At 40.4% G+C, this 14,147-nt stretch overlaps 1 protein-coding gene across 1 annotated transcript in view; it reads right to left on the bottom strand.

Moving 5' to 3' along the window:
* GALNT18 (polypeptide N-acetylgalactosaminyltransferase 18) overlaps positions 1-12,143 on the bottom strand; it is a 258,553-nt gene extending 246,410 nt beyond the window's left edge. The window contains exon 1 of the mRNA XM_048070109.2: positions 12,124-12,143. The gene's annotated coding sequence lies outside the window, so the exon portion shown is untranslated. The remainder of the gene's footprint in view (positions 1-12,123) is intronic.
* Between the last annotated feature and the right edge of the window lie 2,004 nt (positions 12,144-14,147).

The following is a 14,147-nucleotide window of genomic DNA, read 5'->3' as shown; positions in this document are numbered from 1 at the left end:
CTCTTACCTTTTTATATATTACATTTCTTTGGTGACACTAAAGCACCCCATTCTGTGGCTATTACTCCCCCTCAAAAATAAGGATTTAAAAACTTGCAAGAAATTAGATCAACAAAAAAAAGCATCTAACTACATCAAAGTTGCTTACAAAACTGAAAGTATGATTGTATTTGGTATTCTACATGTTCAGGCAAAATAGTACTTGTTTCTACTTTTATTTACCATGAAGAATATGTGTTTTGAGTTTCAATGTTATTCTGTAGAACGGGTGCAAAGGATACAATGGATCCAGCTATTCGCTCCTTTAAATAATTTTACACGCACAGTAAGAACTCGAGATTCACTCAAGTTAATTTCTCTTAGTATTGGTTTTAAGACCTTGCCTTTCCCTTTCCTCCAAAGTTCTGTTTTGACAGGCATCATAAGCAAAACAGCCTAGAAGACTCTCATGTACCTTCATTCATTGTCATACAACACACAATGAACTTGCTAAGGTGGGCATAAGACACACGCAAGATATATCTACAGTTTAAGAATGAAACAGTTTCATTTCTTCCGGGTTTTTCCCAGAATACTTGGAAAGTGTCATGAGAAGATTTTGCCTTCAAAAACAGCAAAAAAAATAAGTGACTGCTTAGCAGCCAAAAATTAAAAGACAATTACACATTAACAACCATGATGATGGCATTTCATTGGAAGTTTTATACAAAATGAAGGCAGAAATCCAAAGAACTTCTCCATTATTATTTCAGAGCTAAACCCAGCACCCTTTTATTAACAGACATTTTCTTCAGTAGATATTAAATGTGATAAAGGTCACCTTCTCCAGTTACTGAAGGCAGGCTTTTCGATAACCTGTAGATTAAGTTCAAGTGATTGTTAGGCAGATGGTGAGAAAGAGGGTCCATCTGACTGACACAGAATATACTCTTCATGCGGTAACTAAAGCACCTTGATATACTATTTGTTCATCCAAAACCCTCAGCCAAGGAAGGTTCCTGAGTTACATTCTTGCTGCCTTCCCAGTAAACAGTGTTTCAATTATTATGCAAGTCACAGAAGTCTATTTTAAGATTCTGTGCTTTCATTACTGTACATACAGAGAAGGCTTTCTCCTGGCATTTGAATAATGTGTCTATATCTAGCAGGTGTGTTTTCCTTCCAGAATATTTTTAATAACTTCCTGAAAAATAATCAGGTGATTTGGAATAGAATGAGCTAGAATTATGCTGATGGGCATATGGCACTATGTTTAGCAGTGTCCAAGGACGACGCCGTACTAAAAAAAATAGTATTAAGATCATAGCTATAACAGAGTAAGCAAGTCAAGAGAGAACATCCACACATCTGATTTTCATGTCAGCACACAGCACCCATACACTGTTCTTTCTTGTCTTTTTGTGCACAGTCTAAGAGTTGAAGCATCCTTGGTACCCTTTACCACTCCAGCTAGAACCCAGCTTCTGGATCAAGGGAAGCACCTGATCTCATTTTCTCAGAGAAACACAGTTACCATCACACAGATGTTCCTCCTTCAGGCATGCAATTAAAATGATCTTATTGCAGGCAATAAATGCACATTCTTCGGGATCTTAGAAGTGACGACTATCATTTGTGTATAAAGTCTCCGTACTCCTTTCTCTCTCCGGGATCTGGCATTTTTTCTGGCAAGCATCTCAGTGAACAGATCCCAGCCAGAAAAATGTTTCAAGAAGCAAGCAACAGATGTATCCCACATACTGACAGAGCATACTTCAATGATATCAGTTAGTTGGGAGGTTTCTTGCTCAAAATAAAACTCACTGCACAATTCCTTCTGCAAGTTCTTTGCAACCGGATGGTTCAGGCTGACAAAAATGCTGTAGAAAGATTAACTTAGCTGTGGTAAGAGAATATAGCACAGTTTTATATGAATCTAAGCCAACTTGATGAGATTCATTTCAAATAAGCTCACATTCACCTTTATGACAACCTGTGACCTCTAGGCCTTGCATCAGCAGGTGGCTCAAGTAGACTGAATAAGGAAAAAAAAATCCATAAATGATTTGATTTTTTTCTAGCTCAGAGATTTTTTTTCTATCTCAGAGATTTGGCCACCTGCCCAGTGAGCTCTCAATTATTTTAAGTCATTCAGTTACAGCAATAAAAATACCTCCTCATTAATAAGATAAGAATTAGATGTTTAAGTGCCAGTTTACAGTATTAGAATTACAGAATATCACCAATTTGCTGACAGAAGAAACATCAGAATTCAACCTCTGCCTTCTTTCGAACACAATCAAGATGATCTTATCAATGCCCAAAGCTGTGAGACTGAACAGATGGCATGCTTACAAGAATATTTGGGCTCGAAAACATTTACTTCCTAAGATGAGAGGAGTGGATTCTCCCTTCAAGACAAGGACACTATACGCATGGTGGCCACGGGCAGCAGCAGCACTAGTACAGGTGGTATGGTAGTCAGGTTATTAAGAACTTTGGCAACAGCAGGAACCTCTTACAGTGAATCCCGGAATTCTTTAATGCCCGATATTTTGTAACAGAGCTGGCGGTTAAAATCTGTAGACATCTTGCATACTGTATATCTCCCTGCTTTTCTCAACTTTGAACTGTCTACTCCTACAAGACAACCTTTGTGCCTTTTCTACAATCTCTGCCTATAAACCTATTTTGTGTCAGATTGTATGCGACTGAAAGGTGTGCTTCTATCCTAGTGCTGTACGTACTAGTTTGATTCCAGCAGCAGCATGGACTTCTTTCTCTGCAAGTTTGGGCCTAACTCACCTGGTGATTGTAGCAACAGGATCTTAAAACTAACCTCCTTCCTAGATCTTAAGCTATTCCAAGATATATATAGTGTTTGCCACCTGTGCCTCATGACTTGCACGGCTTTATTAGTGACTTCTACTATTTCACAGGTATATGCAATCTTGTAATCATAAAAGCATCTTTTGAGGGGATGAAGCCGACACAGAATGTCACATAAACTTACATGTTTCAGTGCTCAAGCAAAGGAAAAGCCAGACAACTACCTAGGCAAGACACGAACACACTGACTCAGAGTTCTGAAGATTTAAGAAGTTTTATGGTTTTGTTTATCTAAAGCCAAGAACTAATGACCTGAACACTCTCCACATGTTTATTACTAGAGGATTTTACTAGCTGAAGCTGGGGAGAAAAATAGTGGGTGCATTCTTTATACGGAATCATTAGCTGACACAAAGGTAAAAACACAACTGCAGCTGTAACTGCTATTCGAACAATTAGCACTGGCTATGCAAAACACACAGGCAGCTATAATGAGGTCTATTTTAAGAATATTTCTGTATGTGTATCACAATAAAGCCTGTGGATTTAAGAACAAGCATACACAGAGTATAACAAAGTTCTTTATTATTATGTAGATGTGCAATGCATAAAATATTCCCAGCATATTTTGTGTCGTTTGCCCATAGAAGAAATTAAACCATTCATAATGAATTAAAAAAAAAAAAAGCCTAATGTGACAAGCACAGATTTTTACTTTATTATTTAACTGAACCATTACTGCTTCTATTACTAAAAACTGCTTCAAGACTTTTGAAATTAGAATCACCTCTCTATCTTGGAAAGTAGAAGTCACATCCATAGTTTCACCTTTACAGCTCCTTATAAAAGTACCTACTCATACCTGCACATTAGCAGAATATTGGTCTAGGTATTATAGCCACCATATTTGCTAATCTAGTGGAAAGCATACATCCTTGAAAAATACAACACAAAATTCATGCTCTGAAGATAAATTTAAAGCCCCACAGTAAGAAAGAATGTGAACATAGACAAGCGAATTGATAGCATAAAAGTTTGCTACATCAAGGTTTCACATTTATGGAGGAAAATTCAAAACATAAGGAAAACCTTCACACCACATCTCAGTAAATCTCTCTCTCCCCCACTTTATTTTGATTCACAGGATACATATATAAAACACAAGTTCTTCATTCAAATTCAACTCTTGAAGGTATCCTAAGATACTTGGAGTAATTGAAAAGGTCAAAGCCACAAATATAGGAGAGTTCAATTGGAAGGGCCCTACAAAGATCACCAAATGCAACTGCCTGACCACCTCAGGACTAACCAAAAGTTAAAGCACCTTAATGAGGGCATTATCCAAGTGCCTCTTGAACACTGACAGGCCTGGGGCATCAACTGCCCCAATAGGAAGCCTTTTCCAGTGTTCGACCACTCTCATGGTAAAGACGTTTTTCCTAATGTCCAGTTTGAACCTTCCCAGCACAGCTTTGTGCCGTTCATAATAAATGGACAAAATGATTTAAAATACCACATTACAATTTCTTTGAAAGTCACACAATTTTCCTTAAGTACCCTTATCCACAACTGTTTTAAAAACATGGACCCTAAGCCCATGTGTAGACAACAAATAACTGACCAGATTTTCCACAAATGAGAAGTTCACAGAATATACAAGCAACATCTGCCATGTGTCTAAATAAAGTTCCACCTACGAAGTCAAATTACTCAAAGCAAGTCTTGCCTTAGACTAGCAGATGCTAACTTCAGCAGTAAAACAACTGCATTTTTAATTAACTTTATTTTATTTTAGGGTCTTCATTACAGGATATAAACCTAAATTATAATGTTTCATTATTTTTGGAGTGCTATAGATCACAGAAGAAGCTCAAAACACAGCTAGCAAATAACGTAGAGGCCTGATCTAAAATCCTTTTTAAAAAACAAATGGTTGATCAGGCTTGATTAACGCTCTTGCTTCTGCTGTAACCTATAGGTTACTCTAAGAAACCCCACCCTTTGTCTGAACACACCTCACAGTCTTGTCATTCTAATCAGAGGACATTATAAATTGGTTCTTATGACTTTAGTCACACCTACCCTTGCCTTTGTTACTAATCTAGGGCTGGGAAAACCAAGGAACTGGCGAGCTTATTAGATCTGCCAGAACAGTCAAAACAAAGGGAAATAAAAGATAGAGAGACTTTTAGCTATGACAGAGTTCTCTTAGCCAGTCCCTCAAATGATGGAAGGCACAAGTGTTCCATTAATCAGAAATCGTTTGCTATCGTCATTTCAGTTTTACATTCCTGGAAACTCTGGCTATTACTGTCTATGTTATTTATTATTCCTACTTATTTCAAATGTCTACTATACAGCTACAAGAAAAATGGATTAAAAAACAAAACCTGAAAAGCCTCATCCAAGCAATTCTGACTCTATAATGATAGGTACTCCAGGGAAGACCTTCAACCATGACAAAGCTAAAACTTGACTTGAGTTAAAACGTTCAGTTTCTTTGAGTTTGTTTATAAGAACAGCAGCAATAAAGGTGAAATGGTTCACTGCCCTGTTTTCATGCAAAATTTCATTATAAAAAAAATTCTTTATATCAGATCTGCTGTCTGGACACTATCAATTAGCACATCCCTTGGTGTCATTGACAGCCCAAATTATTATTGAAGCAGTGAGTAATGTTATCCTAAACACTCCTCTTCCTGCTGTGCTTTACACTTTCACATATCTGCATTTCTCAAGAGAATATGAAGAGAACCAATGAAGATACACAAGATCTACTGAAGAGGTGTATGAGCTATCTTCACTAGAAGTTACCCAGATTAAATTATCCAAAAATAGTAGCAAAGAATACTGACTTAAGTCAAGCATAAATGCAAGAATATTCTAAGTACTGAACAAGCAGGAGAGGATGCTACCAGTCTCCAGAAAGCAGATTACAACAGAGAGAACATTTGGCTATGTCAATAAAGCATATGTACAAGTACCCCATTTGTGTGTCAAGCTAGTTATATACTTTATCTCAGTTTCTCTGGTTTTGCTTTTCTTTCTAGGTTGTATTATCTTTAGCTTGGGAACCACAATGCAACCTTAGGAGCACACTGAGGTGACCAGATAGGAAAAAACCTATGACCTGGTAGGAAGGATGCTAGCACTTTTTTTTTCTTTTTTTTTTTTTTTTTTGGTTGGGCAGGAAGAGGTGGGGAGGAAGTATCTGGAAAGACTTTAAGTGACACTTTTGATCAGTTCCACAAAACCCTCTGACTCTTCAGAGCCAAATTATTTGTTCTGAAAAACAAGATAGTGCTTTTCTGGGCAAGGAAAGACACTTAACCTCAGCAAACCGACTGAAAGATAAAGCAGCAGGATCTACAGAAGAGTCTGTAACACTGGAAACCAGCTTCCCAACCATTTTCCAGAAGTGTTGGACTTAAATTTGTATTCACTGATGCTCAAATGATGCTTCTTTAAAGCAGCTACAAGAACTGCTTTTAGTATTATCTAGGGGAAGTTTTCAAGCATAACTATCAAAGCTAGGGTAAAGCAAGGCAATTTCTATTCTCAGGTTCTGCTAAAGCTACTGGACCCAACTACAGAGACCTAAAAGGATACGCAAATATCATGTTACAGTAGATAAAGGTATATGAAAAGCAAAGATAGAAGTATGAAAAAAAAAATATTAAAGCAACACAATACTGAAAAGGCCCTTAGCAATTAAGGACCTTAAAAGCCCTTAAAAAAAATAAATGCTGGCTTTAAGAGTTAAGATTTCTAACCCCAATGTTCTCCATGCTCTCAGACAACTGCAGTTTCTCCTCATGAAGAAAAGTTTCCCTGCACCTACTGCTATAAATATCCCCAAATATATGTTAATTTTTCTTTAATATATTATCTATTCTATCACCATAGTCAGTGTATCTGTTGTTTGTTTTTTTTTTCCTCAAAGACTGATGCAGTTGCAAACATCCCTTGATGGTTTTTATTAAGGACATCAAATACTGTTTCATGCTTTGCTTTGTTACTAGGTTCTGTGGTGGTAGTGGATATTGCATTGCTTTGTGTAAGTTTCACAATGTTTCTGAGTTTTGATAAGGCCATTAATCACAACATGACTATGCTAATCCAGACTGCAGGGGTGTCCATGAGAATGCTAAAAATAATCGCTCCTAATAAGTACTCTTCTTTGTTTAACACTTACCTGTATAGATTTTCTCTGTTTAGATAGTAACCTCTATTTTTTTTTTCCTGACAAATATGGGAGAAGTTGAGGAGGAAAATAACACATTTTAGCAAAATTGCTTCTTGAACAGTCAGGATAGGGCTGACCTTACGATCTGCTCAGTACCCCATTATGTCCTAATTGAGCTCACATCCTAGCAAGTTCAGCAGCAGCTGAAAATATTCAACATCTGGCAATACCTGGACTTAAATGATGCAAGGCACTTGAAAATTCACAAATGAGAAGTAATACAAGTAGCACTGAATTCTTTGCTCCTCTCTATAGTAGCCCGACACCATAAACCTTCTGCTAACTGCTAGTACTAGTGCTAAGCAAAATGCTGTCTGCTTTCAAAATAGCTTCTGAAAGATCAACACCTACAGAAATTACCTTGCCAAAGAGAACTATTTAGCAGCATTTGGCAGGCTGCTCTTATTTCATGTTTTGATCTTCACTTATGCCCCAAAGTTTTCAGTTTGGTAATTTTGTTCACTACTCCAATTGGGTAAGCATTCCAGCTTTACCCTGCATCTCTCCACCCACAGAGATCACATACGTGTCTATATGCATACCCATATATCAAGCACAGACTTTGTGCTACATATGAGTGTTGGGAAGTGGGGAAAAAAAAAAAAAAAAGACTGAATCCATTTTCTTCTTCCAGGCAAGGTTTGCTTCCTTCATAGCAGCTACCACCATCTACGTTATTTTAGATGCTGAAGTACAGATTACTTATCCCTGGGTAAAGAGCAATCAGCACTTCAGAGGATTAAAACCCAGCAGGTGTTAAATGCTGCATATAAGAGTATATAACTGCAGGGCATAAGAGGGGTCCCTTGCATTATAGCTGTCTATAGCCAATCTCCTACAGGAGATCAACTGTTTCTGAGGCAGCAGAACTCCTGACTCCAACTGCTTTCCTAAGCCTGCTGTCTGAATGACCATGGCTTTGTTTGACTTAGCACCCATCCTCTACAGCAGCAAACAGGCCAGGAAAAAAAAAAAAAAGCACACAGAGAGGTCAAAACAGAGCAATTTTTCTTCAGAACATTCTTCCACCCTCCAGAGATTTATGGTAGGCAGAGTTCCTGAGCCAAAGGTGGTGCTCAGACACCCTAGAGCCATGGCTAAAGTTCTATAGCAAAGAGTTCAATGCACTTGCACAGAGTGGCTTCCTGTCTTTGCTGTTTACTTCTCCCAGCCTTCCACCATTTGACAGAATCATAGAATATCCCGAGTTGGAAGGGACACATAAGGATCATCAAGTCCAACTCCTGGCACCACACAGGTCTACCCAAAAATTCAGACCATGTGACTAAGTGCACAGTCCAAATGCTTCTTAAACTCCGACAGGCTTGGTGCCGTGACTACTTACTTCCCCAGGGAGCCTGTTCCAATGCGCAACAACCCTCTCAGTGAAGAGCCTCTTCCTGATGTCTAGCCTGAACCTCCATCCAGTTGTGATGGATCCAGTTGATCCATCCAGTTGTATGAGAAGACTGTGCACGTTCCCTACAGACCACCTCACTCCACTGAGGATTAAATTTCAGTCACCTCTTTCCCATCTCAGGATGATTATTCCTTTTTCAGAAGACATTATTTAGGGCACATGCACATCTGAATGCAGGATCTGCCTAGCCCAGGCTGTATGCGTCAGCTGTTTTTCTTGAACTGGTACTGTCTGCCTCAACAAGAAGCAAGCTCGGCAGTATTTTTGGCAGACAGTTCAGCTCTCTGAATTGACTTGCTGTAATCCGACATACATTTGAGCCATTGAAAAGGAAAGGGCAAGACTGTATGGTGATGAGCAGCAATGGAAGCCACAGCAGTAGCAGTAAAGAGCTCAGCTTCTGTAGGACTCTGCAGACCTGATTGCTCTGTAACTTGACTACTTCTTGATGTACCTGGCACAAGAAAAACAAGCTCCCTGCACTGGGTGATCATTGTAAAGATACATGGCAATCTCAGGTGCTAGCCTACAAATAAAGCTATGGTTGACCTTTGTCAGTGTAAACCAGCTTGTTTTTACAACTACAGTGTCAGCTACAGCTATACAACAAAACAAGAAGTACACATGTAATGTACAAGATTTACTGCACGAATCTCTAACAGTCAAGTATTTCTCAGTGCTGGCTTATGGACTAAGTACTACAGCTTACTGTGCTTGGAAACAGGCAATATAATTTCCCAATTTTAAATAAACTCTACTTGTTATACCACATTTAATTTTTCTTCAAGGAGCTCCCTAGTAACAGTTGATTTTGTAAATCTCCAGCTGGTCAGCTTTGGTTTTGAGGAGGGGGAGAAAACAAACATTTTTGTTTTGCCTCATTGTACAATAAAGCCTAGCATTAAGTTGCTTTTTTCACTATTAATAGCATTTACACAATGTACCTAGTGTTCAACCAGCACAACAGTTAAAACAGATCCTTCTCTGGCTCTCTTACGGGTGTGATTCTGTTCTCAGGCAGCCTAAAGTACATTCATTAGCTGTTGTGACTGGAAACAAGATTAGGTCTTCTGCCCATAAGGAAGTGAAAGTTCCTTCACCATTTCATGAAGCAATCTCTAAGGTAAGTGTAAACAGTATTATGATAGACTTAATTTACACTAAGTGCAGATCCAAAAAGATAGGTGACAGAAGTCACCCGGACCTAGATGCCAGAGGACTGGGCATAACAGGTCAGATAAAAACTCTGACCCAAACTTCTGTGCAAATACTACAACATCTGCTCATATCTAGTAGGATATGGTAACAGAAAAAAAAAAAAAAACACCTTTAAAATGTTATTTGCATATCTCCCAGAAGCACAGGAAATAACTGAAGTAACCTAGAATACAGAGAAGACCCAACCCTTGACAACTGCTGGCTTAACTAGAATCAAGATGTGCTCTATATTGTTATTCCTCTGGAATGTGAACTTTGCTAAGCAATCACAGAGTTTGGAAATCTGCCCATCAGTTATGTAGTTCATGCTTTCCTAACAGCAACAACAGCTAAAAAGAGAGAGGAAGAAAACCCCAAGCATATCCTTTTATTCAGAGCAGTATAAGTGTTCATGATAGCAGAGTATTCTTTCTCGAAGTCAAATCACCAAAAGCTACACAAAATCAGAGATGACTGATCTTCCTCCTGCTTCCCTTTCAGAATAATAAAATGTGCTATTTAAAACCATTTCTTAAATTTGGAAAAAGGGAAGGGTAAGAGCAGACCTCAGAAGCCTTTTCCGTTCTGAGATCCCACCTCCAAGTACCCACGCAATCTATAAATAAAACATACAAGATCATGCAGTGACAGAATATGAGTCCTAGAACATAATTCTGTAACTGTGAGCCAGATTTATTCAAATGTAACCTCGAATAAGAAAAATAGCACATGGCTAATTGCAGCACCCCTGAAATTCCAACAGCTTGTTTTGAAAGGTTAGGTTAATTCTTTAAAAAAGGGGGGGGGGGGGGGTGTTATAGTTGGAATAGCTTCTCTAGGGCACACAGGGAACTTGGTTCAAACACAGCCACTCAGATTACTTTCAAAAATGGACTGCGTGCCATTAGCTAGTTGCATATTTTTATTTTGTTTTGCATTTTCCTCACATCAGATAGCTTCTTTAGGTATTCCTTTAATAGTCATAACTGAAGATTTTTATTTTTTTTTTCAGTTCTCACTATAGACCAGTTTCTCCTGCCAGGCTTGAAAGAACTCTTCAAGCCTCCTCTCCAGCACCATCATCCAGCTCTGAATTTATTTCAGGTGTAATAATTTCATAACCTCATATCCACAAGGCTGTTGGTCCCTACATTTGAAAGCAAGATTCCTTGTAAGGACGTAAGGCAGAATATTAACGTGCCTTTTAGGCCCTCTCTATGTTAATAAAAATAGAATAAAGACAGGAATAAAAGTAGCATGGCTGGAGAACCTCCTTTTTATTATCCTTGACAGATGCCGAATTAAGTCAATTCCTCATAAAATTCTGGCTTAGGCTGAACCTCTGATTCAAACTTCACCAAGGGTTTCTTGTCTTTATGATGACAAGCCTTTTCTGGAGCGAGGTGGAAGAACCTAACGTTCCATACCCAGCTCTCCCCTATCTCAAGGCTGCTAAAGAAGTAAAAGGAAGATAGTTCTTCTCTCCCCCAGAAAATGCTTTTTTGCACATACTGCTCTCAGACAAATTTGAGATACTCCATGTAACACTGTAGGGGTGTTGACATTATCATGTCTTTGTATAAGGAAAAAGACAACACAGGAAAGCTTTGCTTTAAATTTGTGATCAAGTGTTTTTCATTACTATTAGAAACTGAAGTGTTTATGCTGTCAAACCTTTCAAAAGAAGCTTCCTTATAGCCTCTTGCTTGCACCCTTAAGGCAAAGTGGCATTGCAAATGGAAACCGAACCCAGAGTCCCGGACTAGAAAATCGCACGCGGCATCTTAAGTTTAAAGTGGGCTATGTTCTTAGACTGTGCAAAAACATTATTTCTACTGTTCAAAGACTAACGAGCTCCAAACTCATCGCTAAGTCACAGCAGGTGCTCGCCCTCACCCTGAGGCGGCGGCGCGGGGCGGGGCTGCGAGGGGCGGCCACCCGCCGGCGCCATCTTGTGGTCGGTGTCCGGATCTCCCAGCGCCGGCTCGGCGGGCCGTTACGAGGGGCGGGGTCCCCGCAGAGCTACCGGCCAGCAGGGCCACGGCACCCGGACCCCGGAGGCGGCTCCTAGCCTCCTGTGAAGGAAGGCCAGAGGCGCACAGCACCAGGGAATCCGCAGCAGCCGCGGGCAGCTCCCGATTCCTCTGGGCGCCGCGCTGCTCCACCTCACCCCCAGCTGCGCGGCAGCGGGGCCGGAGCTGCCCGGCCTTCATGGAGACCTCCCCCCCCACCCCGGGGCTCCGGCCAGCCCCGGGGAAGAGCCTCAGCCTGCTTCCGAGGAACAGAGAAGCCCCCACCACAGACACAGTATCAAAATTTAAAAGCAAAACACTCCACTTTTACTCTAGGAGTTAAAAGAGGGGTAACCTTGTTCCCACTCCCTTTCTCCCCCCTCCCCCCCCCCCAAAAAAAAAAAAAAAGGAGTAGCGTTTTAAAAGGCTTTCAGCCTTACCACCTTCCAGCAGCAATTCCAGGTTGCACAGCTGCTTTCTCTCCCCCGTGGCTCCTCTGACATCACATTTGATTCCATCTCTTCTGGATCCAGAAGTTCCTCCTGGAGCTTCAGGTGGAGCAACAAGACCTCCAACAACCTTCTACCTCACAACCAAGCTTCTTTTTGGACCAAACAAGCTGGAGCCCTTTCTCAGGAAGTGCTCCGTGCAGCTGGGCAGGTTCCCTCAGCGCAGGGCCAGGTGTGCCCAGGTGTACTCACCACGCCACCCACCCCTGCCTACAGGTAGGCCACCATTTACCTGCACGTGAGGGCAAAGGTGGCTCTGCCTGCTGCAGGTGTGGAAATTGGGGCCTTCGGCACTCCACAAAACATAAATTGGTCCCGTAGAGACAGCAGGATTTATCTGAAAAGATCTGCAGTCACTAATGTGATAATATCACTTGTTACTGCCAAGATCTGGCACAGCATTGTCGGTGCTTTCCTCCTGGAGTTTCTTCAGGTCACAATTTCCATTGCAAACACTGACTTCCAGAAGTCCACTACCCTTGAATAAGAATGCCATAAAAGCACAAAATAAAACTCTGAGAAAAGCAACTAAAGAACTAGAACAGAGGCCCAGCTTCACACCTATTATCACTGGATTTATGAAGCAATTCCACCTTTCACCACCAGATAATGTGTCCCTTTAAAAAATGGCATCTTCCAAGCACAAAGCAAGCAAGGGAGGTGCGCAACATCCAAGGGCCAGGCATGACAGAATGGTCACTGCTCTGCAGTGGCAACAGGACTGTCTGCACCCCAGAAATGAAATCCTCATTTAATGATAGGAAGAGCCGTATGTCCTTCCAACAGCCAGGCACAACTCCATGACCTTAACAAGGTGGTTCATTTGCTAACACCTAAACACAGGTGATGGCCATACAGGGCCACATCACCCTCAGCTGGGAATCATCTTAACATTTTTTTCTGTCACAGTCTGTATACTCTCCAATATTTTGGTGATTGCTAAAGATCAGTAAAAAATGATTACTTTTAACTCTCTGAAAAGGAAAAAAAAAAAAAAACACATAAGGGAATTTGAAACAACAGTAAACCTAAGACCTATTTTACCGCACAGAAGATCTCATAAGAAGGGGAGAAAGCCTTTCAATTGTGAAAAGTAATAACAGAAAAAGATGCCACTGCAGGACTACTGCTGAAAGATATTTAAGAAAGAATCAGAAAAGATAAGTAGCCAGCTTTTGGGCAGCATTTCACTCCCAGGGTTCCATCCTTGTGGATCAATGTAGTACTTACTGTCAGCACAGATTACGAGTTACCGCTGTTGCAGTTACAATGGCTATCAAATGCATTTTCTTTGGTCTTTTCTTCTAAATTAAAATTGGTGTGCAAAGACTGTGGTCTGAGTTGAAAACGGACATAAGCAGCACAGTGCTATGCATTTCCAACACATTAATTATGAACATGGGCAGAGAGCTTCATCATGTCCAGGAGGCCAGTGCTGGCCTAAGGGGAAGTCCCACCCTACCCAGTTGGCATTTCCATCCCTTCTTTGGTTCTAGCATCAGAATCTGTTGAGTTTCACCATGAAACAATACCAATGATAGAAGCAGCATATGGAGGAAGAGTGGGAACTAGGCCCTTTTAGCAGTAAAAGGCAGCTGTGAAACTGCCTTTTCTCATGCCTGGAAAATAGGAAGGAACATTTTTTGAGGCAGCCGACACCTTGTATTAGACTACCTAACGTGGCTGGGGAAAAAAACTAGCAGTGTCATACCCTCAAGCCCTCCTTCAAGATACCTATCTGCTGAGGAACAGATTTGTCAGAGATAGCCTGTGTAACACTGAGAAAGGCACTTAAACATCAACCAACCAAAAACTTGGATAATTCTTTTTGCCAGAAAGAAAGTGGAAATGACCACACAGCTTAATACTTGGATGATTTGTTTGTAAGACTCCCAGTGCAGTTTGTACTGCAATTAGTATTAAGTTACTTTGTATATAGTGAAAGTATGTCAACT

This window comes from Anser cygnoides, chromosome 5 (assembly GCF_040182565.1).
Source record: "Anser cygnoides isolate HZ-2024a breed goose chromosome 5, Taihu_goose_T2T_genome, whole genome shotgun sequence".
Taxonomy (NCBI): Eukaryota; Metazoa; Chordata; class Aves; order Anseriformes; family Anatidae; genus Anser; species Anser cygnoides.
The sequence above is the reverse complement of the archived record's forward strand: the minus strand, read 5'-3'. Positions and strand labels throughout refer to the sequence as shown.